Here is a 25,151-nt window from a genome sequence, read left to right on the forward strand (position 1 = left end):
CAGTAGCTGGGTTTCCATCCAAGTCGTATCGAATTTAAAAGCGGATTTTGTGAAAATGCGCAAAAAGCAAAGCGAATTTATGCCCGTTTCCATTCATTAGTGTTTTGCGATTAGGAGGAGTGCACCGTGAGATTACGTCATAAGAGAGCGTGAATGTATCCAACAGTTGACACTCAGCTGACACTCAACATCATGGACAATTTACGTACTTTCCGGACTATAGACGCACCTGTATAATCCGCACCAGCTACATTTTAAAAGAAAATACATATAGCCTATAGGCCGCACTTGAATATAAGATGCAGGTTTTCATGTTGTAACATGAGATATTTACACAGAAAGACAGTAGGGAACTGTGACAGTCCGCTCGCTTTTCCGCTGTTTTGGTTATGCTCCTCTCCTCCATGTGCATCTGTTTACATACGAAGCCGGTGAAAAATCAATAAGTTACATAACGATGTTACGGCGTGTGTTTGTGTAGTCTTAACCGTCATAAACAAAAGATTATGGGTTACGGAGCGTGTTTGTGTTGCGGTGCAGAGAGGAGAGCTGGGAGACCGGGGCGTCGCTGGGTGAAGTCCAGCAGCTTCACCCACAAACTCTGCCTCAATTCGCATAATCTGTTTCCATCACAAAAACTCGCATTTCCTTTAATCGATACGCTGACAAATCCACCCCCTCCAAGCGTATAAACTTTTATGCGCATTTACTGCCTTTATTCGAATTTCTGGCGTTTCCATTCAAGTATTTATGCGCATTTTCACAAAATGCGCATAAGAAAAGGTGGATGGAAACCCAACTAATGGAGAGCAACATGGAAGCGAGTCAGGCGGTGGTCATTGTTCATTCTTGTTTTGCACAAATCCAGTCTCGAATGTTGCTTTGTTTTGGTACGTGATATGAGACGCGACTGGCACGATGTTATGGCGCGGCGTCACGTAACGCTCAACGTCATCCCGTAAATTAGCGGGTTGACCTGGCGTTCCCACTGCAAGCCGATCAGAGCAGAGCCGATTGAAGGCGATTTTAACCCGCGTTGCTTGAGGGTTTAAACAGGTTTTTTGGCCAGTGGGAAAGGGGTATATTTCTGTCTTTTCATATATTTCATATAAACAACCAAACGATGTGGTATCTCGTCTCTGTCTACAACAGCTCAGCCTTTCAGACCATTCAGATCCACCTTCAACTTAAAGCTACTTTCAAGCCGATCTGAGCCAACATATGCGACGGTCTCAGGGCAGCCGTCTAAAGACAAACCGCCTCACATCACACCTCAACCTCAGGAAGAACCCAAAAAGAACCCATTCACACCGAAAACACCCATAAAGACCTGAGGACCAGGGATTGTTGCTGCATCACCTCCTTCTGAGCACCTGATCCCGAATCTGCTGCTGTTTTTCTTCATCTCAACAAGTCAGATTAGAGCTCAGCTCCTCCGCCTGTAGTCAGAACCAGACCGGGACCAGGACCTGCCCCACTCCCCTGAGGGGGTTTGCCTGGTTCTCAGGACTTTCTATCTTCCCTGTGACCTCATTCATACCTTTAATTATTATGAATATGTAATTAATTTCATGGTGTGAACAGAGAGGAAGACGTGTGAAGACAAAGACTGGAAGAAGACGACTGAGTCACACTGGTATCAACACCTAACATCTTAATTTTCCATAATCTATCTTGTTATATATCATTATTATTATATTTAGCTGCATGTAAATCAGGTTAAAAAAAAAGTTAGTTGCTTTGGAATAACTGTAGAGAGGAGAGAGAGAGAGTTCAGCAGCCGGCAGAACTGGATGAAGAACTGACTTTCTCTTGGCAGCTTGTTCTTTAAAATCCCATAAATAACATGACTGAAGCCACTTTACATCGTTACAGCTGAGCCAGCTCATTAAACACACAGACAGAACGACAAACACAGTGAAACAAACCAGTTCCTGATCAGCTCATTGGATTCTGTGTCGTTAGAGCAATTTGTTGCCGGTGGCGACGGTGATGATGTGCAACATAAAGCCGCTGCTGTTACTGTGTTGACCACAAACGTGTTGGAGCGAATTACAAACACATTCGCTTGACGTCAGCGAACGACCCAATCAGGTCTGTCCCGAGGGACGTAAACTAAAAATATATATAATCACTCAGGGGTGTGAGAGAATAATATGCTGTACTGGTTCTTTAACACGCTGTATTGATCAATAGTCGGTGGTGGTGATAATGCAAAAACTGTTTTATTTTGGGTGTTGCAGAGTATATATTCTGTAAATAACACTGTCTACAAATGTCATTTCTTTACATTTATCATCCTTCCTATACACTTTTGTATCCACTTATTGTGGCCAATGTTAATTCCTCTGTTCAGGCTGCAGTTTCTTCGATTTTCTTCTATTTATTCTAATTTCAGTATTTTATCATAACATATTGATATACATCATTTATATGGATGTACTGTGTTCTTACTTTCTTATCTCTGTTTTATTTTGCTCTATGCCCTTATATTATGTTATATTATTATATGTATGTGCACTACTGGATATCTCTAAGTCAAAACAAATGTTTATTATGACGTTGGATGTTATAAAAGCTGCAGGTTCAACCGTTCTGAGTCTGAACGCATCAGAATTTTCCTTTAGGGAAAAACAAACTTGCTTATAGTGCCCCAATATGGCACAATATATCAAATCCCTGACATGTTTACAACTTCCAGATAATTTCAGTGTCTTTAGCCGTGATGCACTGAGCGTCTGTGTCTCACTCAGCAGGTGTTTGATATCGTGGCTTCACTCTCCTGCACGGATCAGTTTCTCTGAGGTGTTGTAGCTGATTCATGGTGTCAGACTTCATCCCTTCTCTTCCTCCTCCTCCTCCTCCTCCTCTACCTTCTCCATTGATAAGACCCGGTGATGACAGGAGGAGGGTCTGTCTGAACTCAGGGTCCAGTCACAGACGAGTCTCAGAGAGTAAAACGACTCAGATTAAGTCTGATCTGGTTTATTTTTGGAGCAGCTGTGACAATGATACTGAAACGTCTCCCAGTGACTCACTGCTCGGTTAATTCCTCTCCTCCTCCTCCTCCTCCTCCTTAGTCTCTCTCTCTACTCGGATCTGTCAGAGTTTTCTCAGACATGATCCAGGACACCCACAGAGCTGCACCACATCACGCACCAAACACCCGACTCCTCATCACAGACTCGTCTTTGTTATTGTGCGTTTAAATCCTTTTCTTTCTCTTTGTCGAGCTAAATCCCTTTTTGGCTCTTACTCAACTCAGCCGAGCTGAATTCTTTTCCCGATTGTCACCAGTCTGTTTCGTGTTCGTGCACACCAACTTTCCACGCCAATAAAGCCGCCGCACACAACAGAACTCTTGTGTAAGAAGTAATAAAAAAAAAAAAAAGCGAGGATGGTGAACTCCTCTCTGCTGCCAGCAGCGACAGATTGGAGTTGCCTTATGGCGGCAGTGGGAGAGAACGTGTGCGTCCATAATTGAAGTTGACAGAACAAAGAGAACTTGTGAGGGAGTTGGCGACGAGGCGGTGGACGCTCCCTCCTTGACCCCAGATGATGTTTCTGCCCCGGCTTCAGAGAGCCTGAACCCAACCCCATGACTCATCAAACTCTACCTTAGATTATGTCACTCAGCTCGTTTGTTGACAGCAGTTTGACCCCGACATCCTCCACGGATGATGTCTCATTGATTCAAAAAGCCTTAGTTGAAGGGATAGTTCAACATTTTGGCAAATTGGCCCATTGCCATAATCCCTATAGTCATAGCAGTAGGTTTGTTACCTTTATTTGTCAGTGCAAGCTATTTTTAGAACAGCGGAGCAGAGCCGTGAGCTGCTCAGAGCTACGCTACGGAGGCTAATGGGATTTCTTGGTTTCCCTCATCAAACTCATCAAATACACAATCCAACAACTCCAAACGCTCTGGTGGACAAGTTGTGACCTGCACATTCACCACGCTATGAGATAATAACACAACGTTACCAGACAGAGTTGTTTTAGAGGCAAATGCAGAGACTGCTTGATGAAAAACTGAACCTGAAGGCAACGCGCATCAGCGGTTTTGCATGAATTTGCCTCTAAAACAACTCTGTCTGGTACCGTTCTGTTATTATCTCATAGCGTGGTGAATGTGCAGGTCACAACTTGTCCACCAGAGCGTTGTGGAGTTGTTCGATTGTGTATTTGATGAGTTTGATGAGGGAAACCAAGAAATCCCATTAGCCCAGTGATCCTCACTATTTTTTTCACAAGAGCCACATTGGCAGTGCAAAATCAAGGGGAGAGCCACTTTTGCGACAACATACTAAGTCACCTTTGCAAATGTGCATTTCAACATATAAATTGGACATCCCACAAAAAAAGAAATAACACAGCCAATACATTTTCATTTAAGACCAGATTTACCTTAATACTGGGATGAGCGGAAGCTGGGCATTTTTTTTTAATTCCACTTAAAATACTTCCTTTCACCTTCATTATTTGGGTGAAGGCAGGGAGAAGTATAATTCGGATGTTTACGTTTTTGTAGTCCAGTGTTGTATGTTTATGTAGCACATTTTTGAAAAAATGTATTGGCTGTGTTACCACATAGGAAGCTACCATGCGAGCCACCAATTATAGTTTGACGAGCCGCATGTGGCTCGCGAGCCACGCAATGAGTAACACTGCATTAGCCTCCGTAGCGTAGCTCTGAGCAGCTCGCCGCTCTGCTCTGCCGTTCTAAAAATAGCTTGCACCGACGAACCTACTGCTAAAACTATAGGGATTATGGCAATGGGCCAATTTGCCAAAATGTTGAACTATCCCTTTAAAAATAATAAACAGATCTTTCTCTGTCTCTGTCTCTGATCTGAAGGAAACAGCTCTCACTGTCACTCACACCTCTTCACACCTCGGGGCCTCTGTTCCCACGGCTGCTCCATTCACAAAAGAAACAGCCCTTTGTCCAGGTGTCGGCGGCCCCGCGGGGCCCCATTGTCTGAACGAGGTGTGAGGAGGACGACCTGGCTCCAAGACCGGAGCGTCATGAATGTGACAGAGCCACAGGGTTAACAGTTCATTCAGACAGGAAACGATTTAACTTTCTTATCAGCTGCACAGTGACGTATGTTTATGTTGGTTTGTTGTTGTTTTAAATGTGGAAAGTCACTGTGGATTTATAGATTCAAACCTTTTTTTTGACCATTTTTCTGTTTGCTGCTGATTATAATGTGTAATTTCTATTTTTATTGTTAGTTTTAATTATTGATGTTACTATTTCCCCCTTTGAGCTTCATTTAATGTTATGAAAGGTGCTGCATAATTTGAGTTTATAACTTTATTACTAAGGGGGACTGAGGTTGTCTACGTGTGACGGTGACCTCTGACCTCTGGTGTAGCTGCAGCTCTTCTGGTCTTTTTCAAACTCTGCTCTGACTCCACAGAACTGTTGTTTACTGATTCACTCTGAGAACAGAACAGCCCGTTTTTGTTTTTTTGTTGTTGTTTTTTCCTGAACGCAGCCTGGAGCTAAATTTGAAAATGCATCTTTTCCTCTTTCGTCCTCTGTTCGTCTTGTTTTCACACTCACACGAGGATATTTTCCCTAAAACTGGACGGATTTGGAAACAAACACTGTTTGGATTTTAGTGTGAAAAATGAAAAACCAACAACTTTCAAACAAATAATCTGTCAGATGCTTTGTGATAATATGTTTTTCCATGTTTTTTCCTCCTCTGACAGCACAACACACACTGTGAGTCTGGTTAACGAGCTCATTTACCGCCTCATGTTGTTGTCTGACAACGGAAACAGAAAAATATGTAAATGAGAAGAAAGATTCTTGATTTTGGCTGAATTAAAGGTCAGAGTTAGGGCTACTTTCAGATATTTTTTCTCAAAACTGGACAGACCTGAGTCTGGAGAAGGAAAACAAACCACTTTGATTGAAGTGCATTATTCTGTGTTTATGTTTAGTTTCATTTTGTAACATGGGAAAACGAAAATTGGCATATAAATTTGGATTATCTATTATTAGCCTATTACAGTTTGTCGGATGCTTTGTGGTCTGATATCCATATTTTCTTCCTCCTGCAGCACAACAAACACTTTAAGTCTGGTTAACGAGGTAATTTACAGCCTCATGTCATTGTCCGACAACGGAAACAGAAAATTATGTAAATTAGATGAAAGATTTTTGATTTTGGCCGAATTAAAGGTCAAAGACTTGAGTCTGGAGAAGGAAAACAAAAGACTTTCATTAGAGCTTATTACCCTGTGTTTATGTTCTGTTTAGTTTTGTACCATGGGAAAATGAAAACTAACTAAATTAAGTTTATTATTTATTATTAGCCAATTACAGTTTGTCAGATAATTTGTGATAATGAACTGATGTTTTCTTCCTCCTGCAGCACAACAAACAAACACTGTTGTGTCTGATTTACGGCCTCGTGTCGTTGTCTGACAACAGAAACAGAAAAATATATAAATGAGAAGAATGAGATTGAGACGATCACCGTAACTACGACGATCAGCTGAGACTTTGATGCACAAACTAAAAACAAATAACAGATTTAACCGTTGCTGTCACGTTTCAGTGTGGGGGCGGGAAACTTCACCATCATCCAACAACACAATCACGTGCAAAACATTTTCACATTTTCACATTTTCATCATCATAGTGTTATGTGGCCGTCGCCTTGAACCGGCGGAGGGACAGATCCACAGGGACGATCATTAGACGGGATTTATCGTCTCTGTCCGAGGGAGACAGAGCATCGATTGTGGGAAGAAGCGACGAGGCTGAACTTAATTTGTTCCCCTTTTTACCCATTAATTCATCACGGGAGGCGTTGATGTTGACGGCAGAGTGAGAGATAAAGGCAGGTGAGAGAAAGAGCACGAGGGACAAATGGCTGTTGGAGAGATGGAGGAGGAAGTGAAGGCAAAGAAAGAGGGATGAGATGGAGAGAGGAGGGAGAGAGACAGAGAGACAGAGAGCAGCTCTGGCAGCCGTCCAAAACGATGGGAGGGTAGAGTTACAGGAAGCCTCGTGTTAGGAAGATCGAAGACAAGCAGCACAACCCTCTGCTTTCTGCAGCGGGGAGGCGTTTACAGGCAACACTTCAATGTCCATGTGTAAATGTGTGAAACATTTATTTTTGTTTTTTTTAGGTTCATTTATTTATATATTTACTAAAGTCTGTGAATGCTGCACCAGAGTCCGCATGGGAGAAGATCTGAGCTGATAAAAAAAAACAAAAAACGTTGATCTTCATCTGGGTCGCCTCAGATATTAATGTGCAGCAGTGGGTGAGCGCCTGACTCTGGTGTTTTCCTTCGCCCTCAGTTTTGCCTCTCAGGCCACACACAGCTTTCTAGGAAAGGAAGGAGGAGCTGTATTCAACCGAAGATCAAACGCCAGCAGACACGACTCAGGGCTGAGACTTAGCGTTTTCAGTAATAATTTTGATTTATAGTTAATCAAAAGAGAATAAGTGATGCACAGTGCACTAGAGAGGCAAACAGGAAGTAGCAGGATAAAGCTCCTTATAATGTTGATGTTTTTATTAAAGCTCCATACGGTATAAAGGTAGATGTTTGTATTAAAGCTCCTTCAAAATAAAGGTAGATGTTTTTGTTAAAGCTCCTTCAAAATAAAGGTAGATGTTTGTGTTAAAGCTCCTTCAAAATAAAGGTAGATGTTTGTGGTAAAGCTCCTTCAAAATAAAGGTAGATGTTTGTATTAAAGCTCCTTCAAAATAAAGGTAGATGTTTGTGTTAAAGCTCCATACAGTATAAAGGTAGATGTTTGTGTTAAAGCTCCTTCAAAATAAAGGTAGATGTTTTTGTTAAAGCTCCTTCAAAATAAAGGTAGATGTTTGTGTTAAAGCTCCTTCAAAATAAAGGTAGACGTTTGTGGTAAAGCTCCTTCAAAATAACGGTAGATGTTTGTATTAAAGCTCCATACAGTATAAGGGTAGATGTTTGTGTTAAAGCTCCATACAGTATAAAGGTAGATGTTTGTGTTAAAGCTCCATACAGTATAAAGGTAGATGTTTGTATTAAAGCTCCATACAGTATAAAGGTAGATGTTTGTGTTAAAGCTCCATACAGTATAAAGGTAGATGTTTGTGTTAAAGCTCCATACAGTATAAAGGTAGATGTCCATGTGTAGTGTGATTATAAAGCAGCTCTAGGTTCTATATTAATACTGTGAAAGTATCAAAGCCTCAGTCCACAGAGAAATGCACACAGCCTGTATTCAGAAACTGAGCCTTAAAACCAGCCGTCAGGACTTCCTGTCACTTTGTGATGTCACAACAAAGCCCCGCCCCCTCACCACCTGGATCCACCATCCATCCAACAACAACAACTTGCAGGATTTGGTTTCTCTGAGTGTTTTATTCTGAAATCTGCTCTGTTTTTTATTGGATCACTCAGAAAACAGAAGATATGTGGACTGACTAATCATAAAAAAAACAAAAGTGTGAAATATAGGACCTTTAATCTGTGATACAAGAATAAAGTGTATGTGTTTATCTTAAAGCTCTTTAAGGTCTTTTTTTAAGGACGTCGGTGTCAGTTTTAGTCTTTTCTGTCCTGGTCCTCTGCTGCTTCAGCATTTCCCTCCCTCCAGTTTTTTTTTTTTTCTTCTGACCGTCGTCCAACTTGGCAGCGTCTCTGCTGCGGCCGTCAGAGCTACAATACAAAACAGACCATTAACACTCGCCACCTGCCACAATCTGCCTGATTTACTGCACGACACCTCAATCACAGCCGTTTAACCAAAACTCAGGCCTTGATGAGTCAACGGGGAAACATCTCCGAGCTCCATTAGCTCACGACAACAACAGAGGGAGGTGTTTACATGACAGCGCTGTTGTGTTTTCACCGGTGACTCTGCAGAACACTGAAATGTTTGGAGTGGATGCACTAATTTTTTGGATTACAATCAAATCTGTAACAACAAACCATAAACACAGCCTCATTATTTTTAGATTACCTTGGAGTGAAATGCAAAAATTACACCTATATATATTGTTCAGCCCCAACATCTGCATGTGAATGTCATTTTGATATCAGTGCTATCAGTGTCTGTATTGATTACACCCAGATATAAACACATAAACTGTCCTACTCCACCTCCTCATTAAGCTGCTGCACCGCTTTCCACCGGATCAACCTGTTTCACTCTTATTTATTATTTCAATCAAAAGCTCGTAAATGTGTTTTATAAACGGCCCCGAGGCTGTTTTCTGTTTCTACGGTGGCCCTGAGGGTTCAACTCACTGTGACACTGACTAATTTGCTTGCCTGGGTAAATAAAGGTTAAAAAATAAATAAATAAATAAATAAAAACTTCAGAAAACAGATGAAAAAACACACCGCAAACTCAGAGCTGCAGCGTGTTGACCTCTCAGGGCCACCGTAGTTTTCTTATTGCATTTGTTTCCACCTTTTTAAAAAACAAAAAACCAATTTCTAGTGACTGTTCAACATATTTTCAATATTTTGAGTTCGGGGAGAGTCGGACGAGGTCGGATACGCATCTGTTCGGTGTGTTCCCGATTCGACATGCACAGTCGGGGAGTGTCGGCCGTTGGAGGATTAGATCCGTCGGGTACTCTGATTGGCTGTGTGCTAGCTATGACCATTCTGATTGGCAGTGCCCTAATGAATCAGCGTGGTGTGTGTGAGGGGAGGAAGTGACGACAGTAAACAAACCATTCATATAAACAGAGATGGAGCAGAGACAAACTACATTTCGTCTTTGCATCGCGTTTTCATATAATTCTGGAAGCCGTGGCTACGTGGAGTGAAGCACGCTTTGTTTTTAATCTCCATGGTTTCTTCTATTGTTTCTCCCTTTCCGTCATTTCCTGTTTTCATGTTTCGGATTACCAGCGCCATCTGATGTTAGGGAGACTTACATCTCGTGCAATAAGTGAGATGTTTATTCGGTAACACTTAATTTGATGCCTATCTCTATAACGCATTATAACCATACTCATAATGAGTTATAATGCAGTTACAGCACTGTATAACTACAGTTATAAACACATCATAGAGCATTTTATAATGGTGTATAAGGTCAAGCATTATAATAGAGTTATAATGCTCTATAATGTGTTATGCTTATTGTTATAAAGCCTTATGATCATTTATGAGTGTTTATAATGTTAGTTATACACGTTTATAGGCCAATTATAACACATTATAACTATATTTTAAATGCATTATCGATGTGGGCATCGTCAGTGCAATTATAACGTTTTATAACACCTGACCAGTCATGATAAAATGCTTTATAGTGTGTTATGATTATTGTTATAAAGCATTATGATCATTATGAGTGTTTACAACTATAGTTATACAGTGCTATAACTGCATTATAACTCATTATAAGTATGTTATAATGCGTTATAGAGATAGGTGTGAAATAAAGTGTTACCGTTCCAAAATACGCTCGATAAATAAACCTCGGAGAAAGAGAGAGAAAAGAAAATGGCATGTGAAAGGCATGATGGGAAAGCTGAAGGACGACATGTAAAAAAAGAACCTAAAGTCATAAACAAAAAGAACTCAATAGTGATGACTCATCGTGTTTTTGTCCTTCTGGGTCACGCACACACACACACACACACACACACACACACACACACACACACACACACACACACACACACACACACACACACACACACACACACACACACACACACACACACACACACACACACACACACACACACACGCTGTACATCCCAGCTCCCTGTGCTGAGCAGCGACGAGCCAAATCACACAGGTAATTAAACCTCGGCCGGCGTGTGCAGCTCTCACATTAGCTAATATCAGCTGAATACTGAGGGGTGCTGCTGGGAGGGGTTGTGTGTGTGTGTGTGTGTGTGTGTGTGTAGGGGAGGGGGGGGGGGGGATCATGCTAATATTAGCTCTCAGCTTGCTTGTTGCTGGCTCCGTGCACCGGCGGCAGCTACGGTTTCAGCAGCATGACGGTCAGGTTGTGTAGTTCAGGTGCAGTAACACAGAAGCACTGAAGGCGAGGCGTTCAGGGACACTCGGTCTGTCCCTCATCTATGGCTAGCCATTTTAACATTTAAAAGCCAGACTGGATATGTGTTGCAGATATCTGTAATTCAGTTTTGCCCAGTCAAAAAGAATATTTCCGATATCCGCAACTACATTCTTCCTATCCACAATTTTTATTTCAGATCCACAACTACATTCTTCCTAGGACAAATGACGTCACTTTTGCCATTCATGTGTATGGGGTTTGTCATTACAGATATCTACAATTCAGTTGCAGATATCCGCTATGTGAATTACGGATATCTGTAACTGAATTACGACTAGTACTAATACCAGTTTGAGATATCTACAATTTGATTCTGACTAGTCATAATTCCAGTTCAAGATATCTTTAATTCACCTCAATTAAAGATATCCACATGTCTTAAATTAAGTTTTGACTAGTCAAAATGAAGTTGTAGATATCTGTAACTGGAATTATGACTAGTCAAAATGACGTTGTAGATATCTCAAACTGCAGTTAGTAATAGTCGTAATTCAGTTACAGATATCCGTAATTCACATTGCGGATATCCGCATCTGTAATGACAAACCCCATACACATGAATGGTTAAAGTGATAGGGCTGGGACGATATGCTTTTCTCCCGATTCGATTCTTCTACGATTTTTTGGATGCCGATTCGATTTAAATTGCGATTCTACGATATTGCCGATTCTCTCGATTTTTAGTCGCATTTTTAACATTTATCTGCACACAAACACTGTAGGAGCCTATAAATTAACATACTCCATTATAAAATGAACTTAAACCCTTTTCAAAGCCTGTACTCTCTGTATGTAAAAGAGGCTAACAAATACACATTGCACAATATTTAAAAAAATTCAAAAAAAAAATTTCAAAAATTCAAAAAAAAATTTTCTTATCTATGTGAATCGATTTTTTCTCCCACCCCTATAAAGTGACGTCATTTGTCCTAGGAAGAACGTAGTTGTGGATATCTGAAATGTTCTTTTTGACTAGACAACACTGAATTACAGATATCTTGAATGAAAAATCCAACTATTCAAAATGTAGTTACGACCAGTCAGAAAGACGTTGTTGATATCTACAATGTTAATTCCAGATAGTCAAACTTAGCTTTTAAATGTTAAATCCGCTTGCCAGACCTCATCATACATTCATTTCATATATTAGGTTACATCACACACTACTGGATCTGGCAAAAGCAAATTCCCAATAAATGGCACGCCCAAAAATACACCAGTGAAACCCGCTGAACTTCCTGTCATCGTCAGAATTAACGAGAAGAAAAACAGGAGGAGGAGGAGGAGGAGGAGGAGGAGGAGGAGGAGCTGTGGCTGCGAAATCTGACTTTGTTATAGCGTTCGTTTGAAGCCGAGGGCCCGTCGTCGTCTCCTCTGCTGCCTTCAAAGACACATCCAAGACTAAAGAAGACGAAGACGATGAATCCTCTGAGTCATGCAGCACAGGCTCAGAAAAACGTGTGTGAGTGTGAATGTGAATGTGTGAACGAGAGGAGGAGGAGGAGGACGATTAAAAAAGAAGAAGAGTAAGGAGGAGAGCAAAGCGGCCGTGACCTCAGAGCCTCTACAACAACAACAACAACAACAACTCCTCGACTCACACACACACACACACACACACTCAGGCTTCAGCGGCTCAATGGAGAATGACTCACAACCAGAGGAGTCGACCGACGCTGCAGAAACAGTTTCATCTGTTCATGTTCCTCGGGGACTTTTCTTCATCATTGTGTGTTTAAATCTGATGAATCAGGCGGTTAAAAGGTTAAAATGACACCGACCGACCGTCACCGACTCTCAGGCGGCTGCGGCTTTAACTGCTGCTCTCTGAGCGGGAACCAGGCCAGACCGTAAAAACTACAGAAATATAATATCTCAGCTCAAATATCTTGATATACGATATCATCACAGGGAGGTGGAGTTTATATCATGATGACAATTAGTGATATTTTTCATAATATGTGATTTTATTATTGTATTTTATGTTTCTTGGGTGCTTTTAACAATATATTCTTACATTATTATATTCATTTTTCCATATTTTCCATAAAGTATGACCTTATTGATGTATTTTATGATGCAGGACTGTCTTTTTTAACAATATATGGTTACATTCTTTTATATTATTTCTTTTAAACAACACAGGTTTTATTAGGCTGCATTTTATTAATTACAAGTATTTTCAATAATATATAATTATTTTGTCATTTAATTTTTCAGTTTATTAAGTGTTTTAGCAGTTTTTTTAATCATATCATTGCATTTTTAAAAAATATTTTGCCCTATATTTCTATCCTGCATTTTATTTTATTCTATTTTATAAAATTTTATTGTTGTGAAAAGTTGTTATTTTTTACTATTGCTATATTTTATTGTTGTTTTTAATCTTCGTGCATGAGTCTCCATGTTATTCTTCTTGTTTCACCTCTTTCAATCAAAACGTAAAGCACTTTGAACGGCATTTATTTGCTTTGAAAGGTGCTATATGAATAAAATTTGATTGATTGATTGATTGATTGATTGATTGATTGATTGATTGATTGATTGATTGATTGATTGATTGATTGATTGATTGATTGATTGATTGATTGATTTTATGGTTCAGGAGATTTCAGATGTGTTCAGGAGATTTCAGATGTGGTGTAAATATCACAACATATGATATTATTGAACATCAGACTGAGCCTATTACATCATTTTAATGGACATGTGGATGATGGGATTTCTTTCCTCTGGGGACGATGATGAGGTCGTCACTGACTTGATCATCACTAGAAAAACAGAAAGAAAAACAACTCTGAGCCGGTTGTTAGCGCCTGGTTCTGCAGGACGACCCCGGTTTTCTGGGATCACAGGATGAAAGTGAAGCATTAGCAGCAGCAGCGACGTCTTGGATTCGTCTCAGGAAGTAACTCGGGTTTCAGGCTCAGTGACCTCAGTCGTCCTGTCGTCTCTGCTGCTGCTGGTCGATGAGTCAAAGGGAGAGAGAAACCTGCTTCATCTTTTATCTCCACACTGGTTATCTCCTCTACACTGTGGCTGCAGCTGACAGTTTATTTTATTATTGATTCATCTGTGGTTAATCGTCTCTTGATGGTGCCGTTAAAGTGACAAAGAACAACGACAACAAAGCAACAAGGAACAAGGAGGCGTTTGAAATTACTCTGATTATACAACTGTTTAATTTTCTGTTAATCGACTAATCAAACAATCAATCGTTCCATCAAAAAGAAAGCTAATGAATTATAAGACCATGTGCGAGTTACTACGGTATCGAAGACAAATATATAAAGAGAGAGAGAAACCCTGAGATGAGTCACAGCAGCTCAAGACGTGAAAAATGCAGGAGACGGACTTTTCCTTTAACCTCTAACCTCCGACACTGAGCGCTCAGCTTAAAGGGATAGTTCACCCTAGAATGATATTTCTCGAAGCTCCTCTTCCTGGTCCGTCCAAATCTCGCGTGATTCGCAGTAACCGCACTGACGCCGGCGCAAATCACGCGAGATTTGGACGGACCAGGAAGAGGAGCTTCGAGAAGCTTCCGCTACAAACAAGCTTAAAATATAGACTTATGTAATTTTTTTCGGGACAATTACGCAATTTGGGGCTTCAGCACAAGACGGACATTACATACGAGCAGCATGGAGGTATTTGGATGTTTTTTTGTGTGTGTTTTTTTACGAAGAGCTCTGGTGTCCCTTTGCAACCGTTGCATTGAAATGCACTGCTACGCCGAGACCCCCTGTAACTCAGAGAAGGGACGGTGGACTCTGAAAATTCTTCCAGCCCTTAGTCAACATGAGGGTGAGTAGATAATGAGCGAAATATCATTCTAGGGTGAACTATCCCTTTAATCAATACATTTCACATAATAAACAATTACACACACATCGCCTAATGGTGTGTTTAGTTACATTATCACCATTACGTCCGTTTATTCAGATGTTTATTTGTGCTATATTGTTGTTTTTAACGTCATTGAAATAACAAAAAAACAACAGATATTTAAAAGTGAATGAGGTGAAACACACGATAATTAAAATATAGAATAATTTCCCTAATTTTCTGGTTAAAATTTCCTCAAAATTAGAAGAGAAACTTTTTTAAACTCCTCCCAAAGCACGAGGAAGTCAACTACAAACTCTTCACTTGCGAAAAATAAAATCACTATTGATGTAATTTGTGAGCTTTGAAGCACAGTTTGATCTTAAACATGAATTTAGACTGTAAATATGTGTATAATATATAATATATTACACATAAATGCACATACATGCATGTTCAGTCAAGAGAGAAGCATGTGAGAGGGGGGAACATTTGACATTTGGCAGCATTTATCCTCCAGAAGTGGCGATTAATAGCTAATCAGATTAGTTTCTTATCAGTTTTCCTTTTGATTGACTGATCGATTTCTGGTTCCAGTGCTAATAATAATAATAATAATAATAATCAATAATTATCACAAAGCCCAAATAAACAGCAGCAGCAGCAGCAGCTCAGTAATAATGGTATAAATGACACAACTTAAAGCGAGGTGTCATTACATGCAGCGACTTGCCCACAAACACACTGATCATACTAAAATATGCAAATATGTCACACACACACACACACACACACACGTTATCTCATTCATGCCTTCACGCTTTCGCCTGCCCACACACACACACACACAGTAACACACACACACCTACGTTCGCTGGTGTAAAGCTCACGTCTCACAACATGACACGAACATCTGGATCATTTATAACGTGGAGCAGCTGCAGCAGCGCTTGTTTATCTTGATCGACCCCGAGCTGTCAGCAGAGTCTCCACGACAACACACACATTTATACTCCACACACACACACACATAGCTACACACACACTCACTCACCTCTCCTCCTCTCACAGCCGCTCCATCTCCACTGGATTTACACCTCCCACATGATTTATCTCGTCTCATCCTCTCTGTTATCCCTTCTTCGTTCCCTCTCATTTTCACCCACTTCCTTCCTTCCTTCTCTCCCTTCCTTCCTTCACTCCTTCCTTCCTTCCTTCTCTCCAGCTGAGCCGTCAGTGCAGACCTGTCCGACCGGCGCTGCCATCCCTCCCCTCCCCTCTCCTCCCCAGCAGCGATGCTCACACTCAGCCAATTAGCAGCCCTGCATCGCCTCTAGCCCCGCCCCCTTTTCTCAGCCTTTCACATACATGCTGAGTCAGTGTGGAGTAGTTAGTACGGCTGTGGGAGGTGCAGTGAGACGAGGGGGGAGGAGGAGGAGGAGGAGGAGGAGGAGGAGTGAGGTGTTTAAAGGCAACAGACCCCCGTCCCGCCTCCACCTCCACTTCAAAATAAAAGCAGCAGATGTGTGAGGATTAAATCTCCAGTGGTGGACAACTGTACTTAAGTACATGTCCAGAGGAGTTGTACTTTACTTGAGTATTAGATTTCTTTTCTTACTTGAATACATTTCCAAGACAAATATCTTTACTTTTACTCGAGTTAATTTGTAGGAAGGCTGAAAACTAGGGCTGGGACGATGCGCTTTTCTCCCGATTCGATTCTTCTATGATTTTTTGGATGGCGATTCGATTTAAATTGCGATTCTACGATATTGCCGATTCTCTCGATTTTTAGTCTGCATTTTTAACTTTTATCTGCACACAAATACTGTAGGAGCCAATAAATTAACATACTCCATTATAAAGTGACTTAAAACCCTTTTCAAAACCTGTACTCTCTGTATATAAAAAAAGGCGAACAAATGCACATTGAACAATATTTAAAAAAAAAAAAGATTTCAAAAAAAAAAATCGATTTAAAAATCGTCAAAAAAGATATCGCGATATTTATGTGAATCGATTTTTTCTCCCACCCCTACTGAAAAGTACTCGTTACTTTCAGGTCTGCTCTTTTTTTTTCTAAAATCCTATTGGACACAAGCTGTGTTTGTCAAAGAAGGAAACCCTGACCCCTAAAAGCAGCACATCAGTGCAGCTGCTTTCAAAGAGTTCATTCTCAGAAACAAGAGTTAAAAGGTCCTTAAATTCATTTAGAAACTAGTAATTCATTGATGTGAAAAATAAGAAATTTACCCTTACTCTTAATTTTACTTAAAGTAAATTTAAAAGCATGTACTTTTGGATACTTAAGTACCTTTAAAAGCAAGTACTTTTTTACTTACAAGTACTACTTTTACTTGTAACGGAGTAAATTTTGACCAGTAGTATTTGTACTCTTACTCTTGTACTGGGGTCGAGTACTCTGTCCATCTCTGTAAATCTATACATGTAGGTGGCAGTTTTTGGCAATAAAGTTGTCTATAAAAAATGAAAATGTGGTTTTGTTTTTGGGCCAAAATGCAAATTTACCGTCATGTGTGACACAGAAAAGCATCAAATCGTCACATTTGAGAAGCTGAGGAACAGGATTGATTAATTGGGTGTTGCTTGCAACTGTAATGCTGTTAAATTATTTATTTCTCTTATCTTTTGGCTACACTTGTTAATTATTGGATAATTATTTCTTTCTATGACTCTGATTGCAACTGTAATACTGTTTAATTATTTATTTATTTTATTTTTTGGCTTCATTTGTTAATTATTGGATACTTGTTTCTTTCTATGACTCTGAAACCATGAAGAGCTCTAATGGATTTAATGGAATATTGAATTAAAGGGTAGCCTAGGCGTTTATAAGCTAGATAGCTTCAGCCTTCACCTTTTCAATCTATTTATGAACTAGTTGAACGAATGATGGTTTTATGGAAGGTTGACTGACTGTGATTGATGCTCAACTGTAAATAATTTTGTGTAAAAGATCGAATAAACTACTATTATATAATGTGTAAAATAAATTGTAAAATACAAAAATACAAGTATAAATGACTGTATCACCCAGTGAAATAAAGCGATGGAGGTATAAAGCAGCAGAAATTTAAATCCCTCCTTAGTACAGTAGTACTCTGTACAGTATGTTTTTCCCTGTAGTTGTTGTAGTATCTATATTTAGTATCTACAGTCATGTCAGTGTTTGTTTTAGCCGTGTTATTTTGTGCCACTGTGTAAATAATTCAACACAGAGCGACATCGGGAGCAGCAGCTGCTGCTGATGATGGAAACTCAGCACGACAGATATTCAATAAAACTTTTTTTTTTTTTAAAGGGATGTGGAGAAGAAGAAGATGATGAAGATGAGTGACATCATGTTTGAGATCCAGATGATTAAAAACATCTGGATGAGCTGAACATCAGGGAGGAGGAGGAGGCTGAACGCTGCTCTCACTCTCATCAAATATTAAAGACAAGTACAGAAGCCTCGGATGGACACACAACACAAAACACTTTCCACTCTTATTTTCTAGGCTACTACATGTAGATACTGTATATATCTGATCCAGACAGATATAGTTGTTTGTTTCAAACTGCTGCTAATCTCTGGTTTTTAATGAATGATTGAACGCTTAATGATTTTTAAAGGAATGTGTCCTTGATTTCGAACAGAGCTACGCAAAAACAACCAAACCATGACAACAACTGTTAGCAGGTGTTATCAGCTGTAGAAAGAAACAACTTTATTCCTGCATTATACAGTAGCTACTTTATAATATTTTGGTCTCACACAACTCTGTTTGGCTGCTTAGCTTAAATTAGTTTAAAGAGCAAAAGCTTTTTCTAGAGTTTACACTTTACCAAATCCAGTACGGAGCTACTAGTTTAGATCTGACAGCTTCAATCTGCTGAGTAAAGCTTTTAGTTTTATATTTGCTATTTAGTCTGCCAATTCAAAATTGATATCTTAAACGTATTGCTATTTTAATGCTGTTATATTAAAGCTGCTAGTCTCAACCCGCTAGCCTCTGCTATGTTGAAACTACTAGCTTCAGAGCCCGTCCACACGGAAACGGGTTTCAGTGAATCTGCAGAAGTTTTTTTTTATCGTTTTGGCGTAGTATTTTTTTTGGAAACGGGTCCCAGAGTGGGAAAATCTGAAAACGCCGCCCCAGAGTTTTCATGCAGACGCCCAAAACAGATCATTTATGAAACGATGATGTCATACCCCCGACCGCTCTAACCTGTAACCTGAGCTACACCGCTACACGTTACAGTCTGTGGACGTAACCATGGGCAACGCGTAATGACGGCCAAATTTTATGCAGGAAAATTGTAGCAATCATATACAGTATAATAATGTGCACCCATTATAATATATTACATAAAATGTGTGTGAGGTTGTCGCTGCAGCTGCTGCTCGTTCGTCACTATGTTGTTGACGTGTTGGGAGTGAGAAAGCGTTGCCAAAAGAAAAAAACTGTGAAAGCAGCGGGGAGATCGACACACAGATAGACGCAGACCAGACCACTTCTTAGTCTTCTAAGAAATTAATTCCAATGCCCAATTTGTCTCCATCACAGCAACAAAGAGGAGGGAGTCATGTGTGTTTTCTATTGTATTCAATACCACTACAAACTAATGCAGCCTTGTTAGCTACCAATGAGCTCGTTGGCATTATTTTTTGTACCTAAAGTTTTGTCTTGTTGTAGTTTTGTTCCATCACGTTTCTTGTTCTTGGAAAAAGCAGCTCAGAGTTTAACAACCTGAATGAACAAGATTCATACGTAGCTACGTATTTAGCTGCAGAGTGAACAGAGTCAGAGCGCAGGTCAAAGGTCGGAGCTAGAGACTGATGCCGACGTCCAGACTGATTCACATCATCGGAGGTCAAAGGTCAAAGCGACTCCCAGACATAAACAGATAGAAGCTAAGATAAGAGACTCTCACACACACTGTCAGATTTAAATAGAAACATAAACATGGTGATACTCTCTCGTTTCCTTGATGTCAACAAATCCAGCCTCTGTAAATATCACTCCGCCACTGAAAATAGTCCCAAACAGAAACAAAAAAAAAACCACTGCTCAATCCAGTTTGATTAACATCCTCCATCCTTTCATTATGAATGAGAAAAACAAAGTGTCAGTCAGTTTGCATGTAAACAGCTCAATCATAGAAAGCAGCTATTTGCCTAATAACTCATAGTGACTCTCTCCTTCATTAAACTCACAGCACTTTGGTTTTCATTCACCGTGTTTTGTTTATAAAGGAAATAAGAGGAGAACTGAACTGGTCGAGAAGTGAAGCAGACATTTGTTTTTATTTGTTTGTTCAAGTCGGTTTAATGCCTCTAGTATTACATGGCTGGAAGTTGAGCTGCCAATGCTCCTGACATTTATTCTATATATGAAATAAATGGATTTGGATATTGGAAAAGAGGAATAAATGCCAATCATAAGTTCCTAGACTTTTCTGTCGTGTTAGAAACTGCGATACTTCTCAATACAATAACAAAGATAAATCTCTCTAACATGGACACAAACACACTCCTCTGGCATCTCTCTGATGTGTCGTCTGTCTATCTCCTCTGATGTCGGCGTGGCATCGACCACCAGCTCCCAGAATCCTCTCTGATTTACAACCGGCGATAAACTCCGGCCTTTTGCGCTACGATAACTTTCCCTCCGTCTCTCTGCTGCTCTCTCTCTCTCACCCAAAACGACCTTCGAGTCTCGGAGGAGGAAAACGTTAAACACGACGGAGCCTCAAATCAAACTGTTAGTGAGCGGAGGAGACGTCTCAAACCAGATGTTCAACACAGCTGCAGAGGTTTGAGCCCACATTTAAGCATCTAACTAATTGATGCTCTAATGAAGGAAGATGGATGGATAGATAGATAGATAGATAGATAGATAGATAGATAGATAGATAGATAGATAGATAGATAGATAGATAGATAGATAGATAGATAGATAGATAGATAGATAGATAGATAGATAGATTTTGGCATTGCCGTATTCATTACAGTAGTAAAAGCTATAAGTCATTTACCACCATTATTCTGAACACATTTTATTTCGTTGTTAAACAGTTGTATTGATTAACATGTTTATTCTGACAGGACTAATGCTTATTATTAATTTGCAGATGAACTAATGACACAATTTGTGATTTATGCAGCTATAGACTATGACAAGGCTAATAGAGCCCATCCACACGAATACGGATTTTTTGAATCCGCATAAGTATTTTATCGTTTCGGCGTTTCGGAGGGTGAAAACGGTAGGCTATTTTTTGGAAACGGGTCCCAGAGTGGGAAAATCTGAAAACGCAGCCCCAGCGTTTACGTCTGGACGCCCAAAATGGATCTTTTCTGAAACAATGATGTCATACCCCCCATTGCTCTCTGTAACCTGAGCCACATCGCTACAGTCTATGGACAACAATGGCACTGCGGCTGAAACGCGTCCGTTAAACCATCGATCGTCGTATTTGCTCTGACACGACTCCAAGTCAACATTTAATCGACTTAATTTGTAATGTTGGAGTTTGAATACAGCGGGGAACTTTCCGTCTTCTTTTCTTTTTTGTGTGCGTGGCAGCCATAGGTGGCAGCGTTACAGCGCCACGCAGGCCTGGAGTATGTACTGCAGCGTTTTCAGTCGTTTTCAGTGGATCCATATGTACGCAGATATTTCTGGAAACGATGACGTGTTACAGAGATTTTTATTCAAAACGAACAAGAGAAAGATCGTTTTGGGTGAAGCTGCGTTTTCGTGTAGATAAAGCCAAAGTTAGCCTGCCTGCAGAGGCATTATGAACATAGTACACACTACACCTTGTCATTACGTAATACAATGTCAAGACCAAATTTGATTCAAAGACAAAATCCAACCAGCACATTTACTCTGTGGTTTCCTCCCTGAGCTTTACATCGTACCACTAGCAAACTATCAGCCAGCTAACTTAAGACAACAATTCACTTGCTAACTTAATGATATGACTATTACCTCCTTTGGACAGTGGTTTTTCTCCTTTTATATGACTAAACATTTATTTATAATTGTCTGTTGGCCCTGTGGCTCTTTTCATTATGTTTCTGAGCAGAATATGGACTTGGCCATATGACCGGTTGTAGATAGATAAGACAGAAAACCAATCAGACGAACTAAAGCTGCCTCCGTTCTCTCAGATCAACATCTGGAGGAGTTTGCAGATGTCTGATAGTCACGTACCTTCATCACCATCACCATTATCACCACCACCACCACCACCATCATCATCATCCTCCTCCTGTATTCCTTCAGAAACCTGCCGCTCCTCAGAGTCTCTGTCCTTCCGTCCGTCTGGACTAAACCCTGCAGTCAACAGTTTGGCAGCCGTCCTCGTGCACACACACACACAGGTGCACGAGGTGAAACAGGTGAAAGTGACAGGCAGCCATCAGCAGCAGCAGCAGCAGCAGCAGCAGCAGCAGCAGCAGCAGCGGCAGCTCATCTCTGCAGACTGCACCAAGCGCAAGCGAGCTCTCATTGCTCTTCCAGCAGTGTCAGCAGTCCTGAGGCAGCTGCAGATGAGAGTTAGTTTGTAGAGAGCAGCTCTTCATCGCCACCGCACGCCGCTCTATTTCAGACAAATAACGTTAAGGACAATCAAGTTATAGCCGATTATGCTGATTGCCTTCCACCGGCTGATGGCTCCACCTTTGCGGGTGAACTTGAGAGTCCTACGCTGACAAACAATGGCCCTCATTGATCGATGGGTTTTAAAAATAAACTCCTGTGTGTGACAGCAGGAGGAAACAGACTGGATCTCCTCCTCTCGCTCTCCCTCTGGTTCTCACTCACAGCTGCCGTTTCCCACTTGTTTAGGATCAATAATACACAGACATCTACATTTTGATTAGTGATGACATTATTCATTTATTTATTTTTAGCCTATCGATTGACTGGTTAGAAATCCTGCAGGAGGACTTGTTGATCGCAGGCAAAGAAAATCTAGATCTCAGGTGTGAGAGGGAAAAAAATAAAGTCCGTTTTTTAAGCTTAAAGGAGCTAAGTGTTGCTATTGCTTATTGGCTAACATTAGCATTGACACCTGTTTTCATATCAGCCAAGTTCAGCATCAAACTTTATCCCCTTGTTCCTTTGGTATAAAAAAAACATCCTGTTTTGCTTCTATTTCAATCGCTTTTCTTCGTCTTAGCATGCTAACTAGCTACCGAGTCACTGTTGTGCTAACAAAAACAAGACTTAGCTTCTTCAATTGGTGGCAAAATCCATTGCATTGTTTGATTTTGCTTTTGCATTGCTCACCTACTGCAATATTTACAGTTGTAAAACAAAGTATATTGTGTACAGTATAAATATCCCCAACACTGCATGAGCTACTCCATCTTTGTTCACCATAAACTAAGGTGACCAGATTTATGAAATGAATGGCCAAAAATCTATATGTATGTATTTTGACAATGTGTAGGAAGCTTATTAAAGAAAAGACCCAATCAATCTATGTAATTGCCTCTGTTTGAGATGTGCTACATTTGTGTCAAAACCAAATTTCCAAAGTGCCACTTTCTACTGCAGAAATTACTTTTTCATAAAATAAAAATAACTGATTAACCCTCGCAACAGCAACAGCAAGACTAGACAACATCAACAACAAGCTACTGTATTAAAACTGAAGAGCAGCCTGTTCTGTTGAGGCTGCAGGAGCTGTTTATTGTCATATAATGTCACCAGCATTTAACATTAGAGCTGTAACAGACAAAACCAGAGATGAAACATAAACAACCAGGACAAAAAAAAACCAAACAATGTTTGAGTTTGAGTCCACGCACAACTTTTTTTTCCTCCCTCATTCAAATTAAAATCGGGAATGGGGGACGTCTGGTCACCCTACGCTAAGCTAGAAACATTAGCTATAGCCAGTGGCGGATTGGCACCAAAAAGAGGCGCTGGCATTTTTGACAGAGAGAGGCCACACATTACAAAAACATATATATCAGTGATCATAATGATGATGAGAAAAGAAAATGCATTGATCACCAAAACTGCACACTGATAGAAGGATTCGATCCCAGACTGGAACAAAACTCTTAGCTGCTCTACCAGGTGAGCTACACTTTACTCATAATGTCAAAGTTATTGTGTCTTCAGTCTTTCAGAGTTGGTCGGCCGTAAACCAGCTGACCCCGACTGACTTTTTGTTTTGTTTTTTTGCCATCACATCTTCACGCGGCTGCCTCGGTCGCATCATTACGCGGCCGTTGTGGCATTTGCCCATTTTGCTGCTATATGGCTAATAGCCTACATTACTGTAGATTAATATTTGTTTTCCTGAACCTCTATCGCTGCAAAGAAAGCAGTTTTGTTTTGTTTTGGCAATGCAGCAAGGTAGGCTAACCAGCTGAGTGCTGCCAGACTGACTCACCACTTTAGATTTTGTCTATATAGGCTACAGATTACATTAGGCTACTTCTTGTATTGAAAATGCAACATTAGCTGATGCTCTTTAATTAATATGATAAAATATGGTGCGAAAAGAAAAACTTATATTTAGCTCCTTTAAAGAGATTGTGAGACGTTTAAAGTCCCTAACAGAGCTTGTGATGAATGCAGCTCTACAGGTCAATTAAACCTCTTTAAGTCAGATAGACTGAGGTACCACTTGCTGCTGGACACTTTAGTGGGGCATTCAGGGCTATCAAGCATCGGGGGAAAATCAATTACTGGCACTGAAATGTTACCAAACAGCCAAGTAATGGAGCCACACACACACACACACAGTTGCTCTGCACCTTCACTGAGGGACCGACACCACAGGACAAGGAGGAGGAACCTCGGTGACTGTGCGACAAGGAGAAAAGCGCCTCTGCTAACAGATTTGCGTTTCATTAATCACACAGGATCCAGATCCAGGCCATGCACTGCAAAGCGCTCCATCTGCACCGCAGCCAACGTACAGAAAAAAGCTTCACAGATTGGAGCGGCCCGACAGTAGACGACCGACCACTCATTATAGGGAAACACAGCAGGATTGTAAAATGCTAATGCTGGCCATCATCACACAAGCTCGCTCCTATCCAAATGCTAAAAGGCCCCTTTCATTGCCAGCACTCTCACCTCCTAAATACTCCCACCACCACCACCACCAGCAGCACCACACCTCTGAAACGTATTCTTGGCTTCCAGTGCTGGATATTAAAATACACCGCGAACACGAACAGATCTTGGTTACAGTTAAAACCGCACAG

At 40.5% G+C, this 25,151-nt stretch overlaps 1 protein-coding gene across 1 annotated transcript in view; it reads right to left on the reverse strand.

Annotated features, from left to right (window-relative positions):
* Window positions 1-16,135, reverse strand: part of LOC146967170 (uncharacterized) — a 95,166-nt gene extending 79,031 nt beyond the window's left edge. Inside the window, exon 1 of the mRNA XM_085760893.1 lies at window positions 15,960-16,135. The gene's annotated coding sequence lies outside the window, so the exon portion shown is untranslated. The remainder of the gene's footprint in view (window positions 1-15,959) is intronic.
* Window positions 16,136-25,151: the final 9,016 nt, after the last annotated feature.

Source organism: Trachurus japonicus, chromosome 19, assembly GCF_045865225.1.
Source record: "Trachurus japonicus isolate A0001 chromosome 19, Traja_1.0".
Taxonomy (NCBI): Eukaryota; Metazoa; Chordata; class Actinopteri; order Carangiformes; family Carangidae; genus Trachurus; species Trachurus japonicus.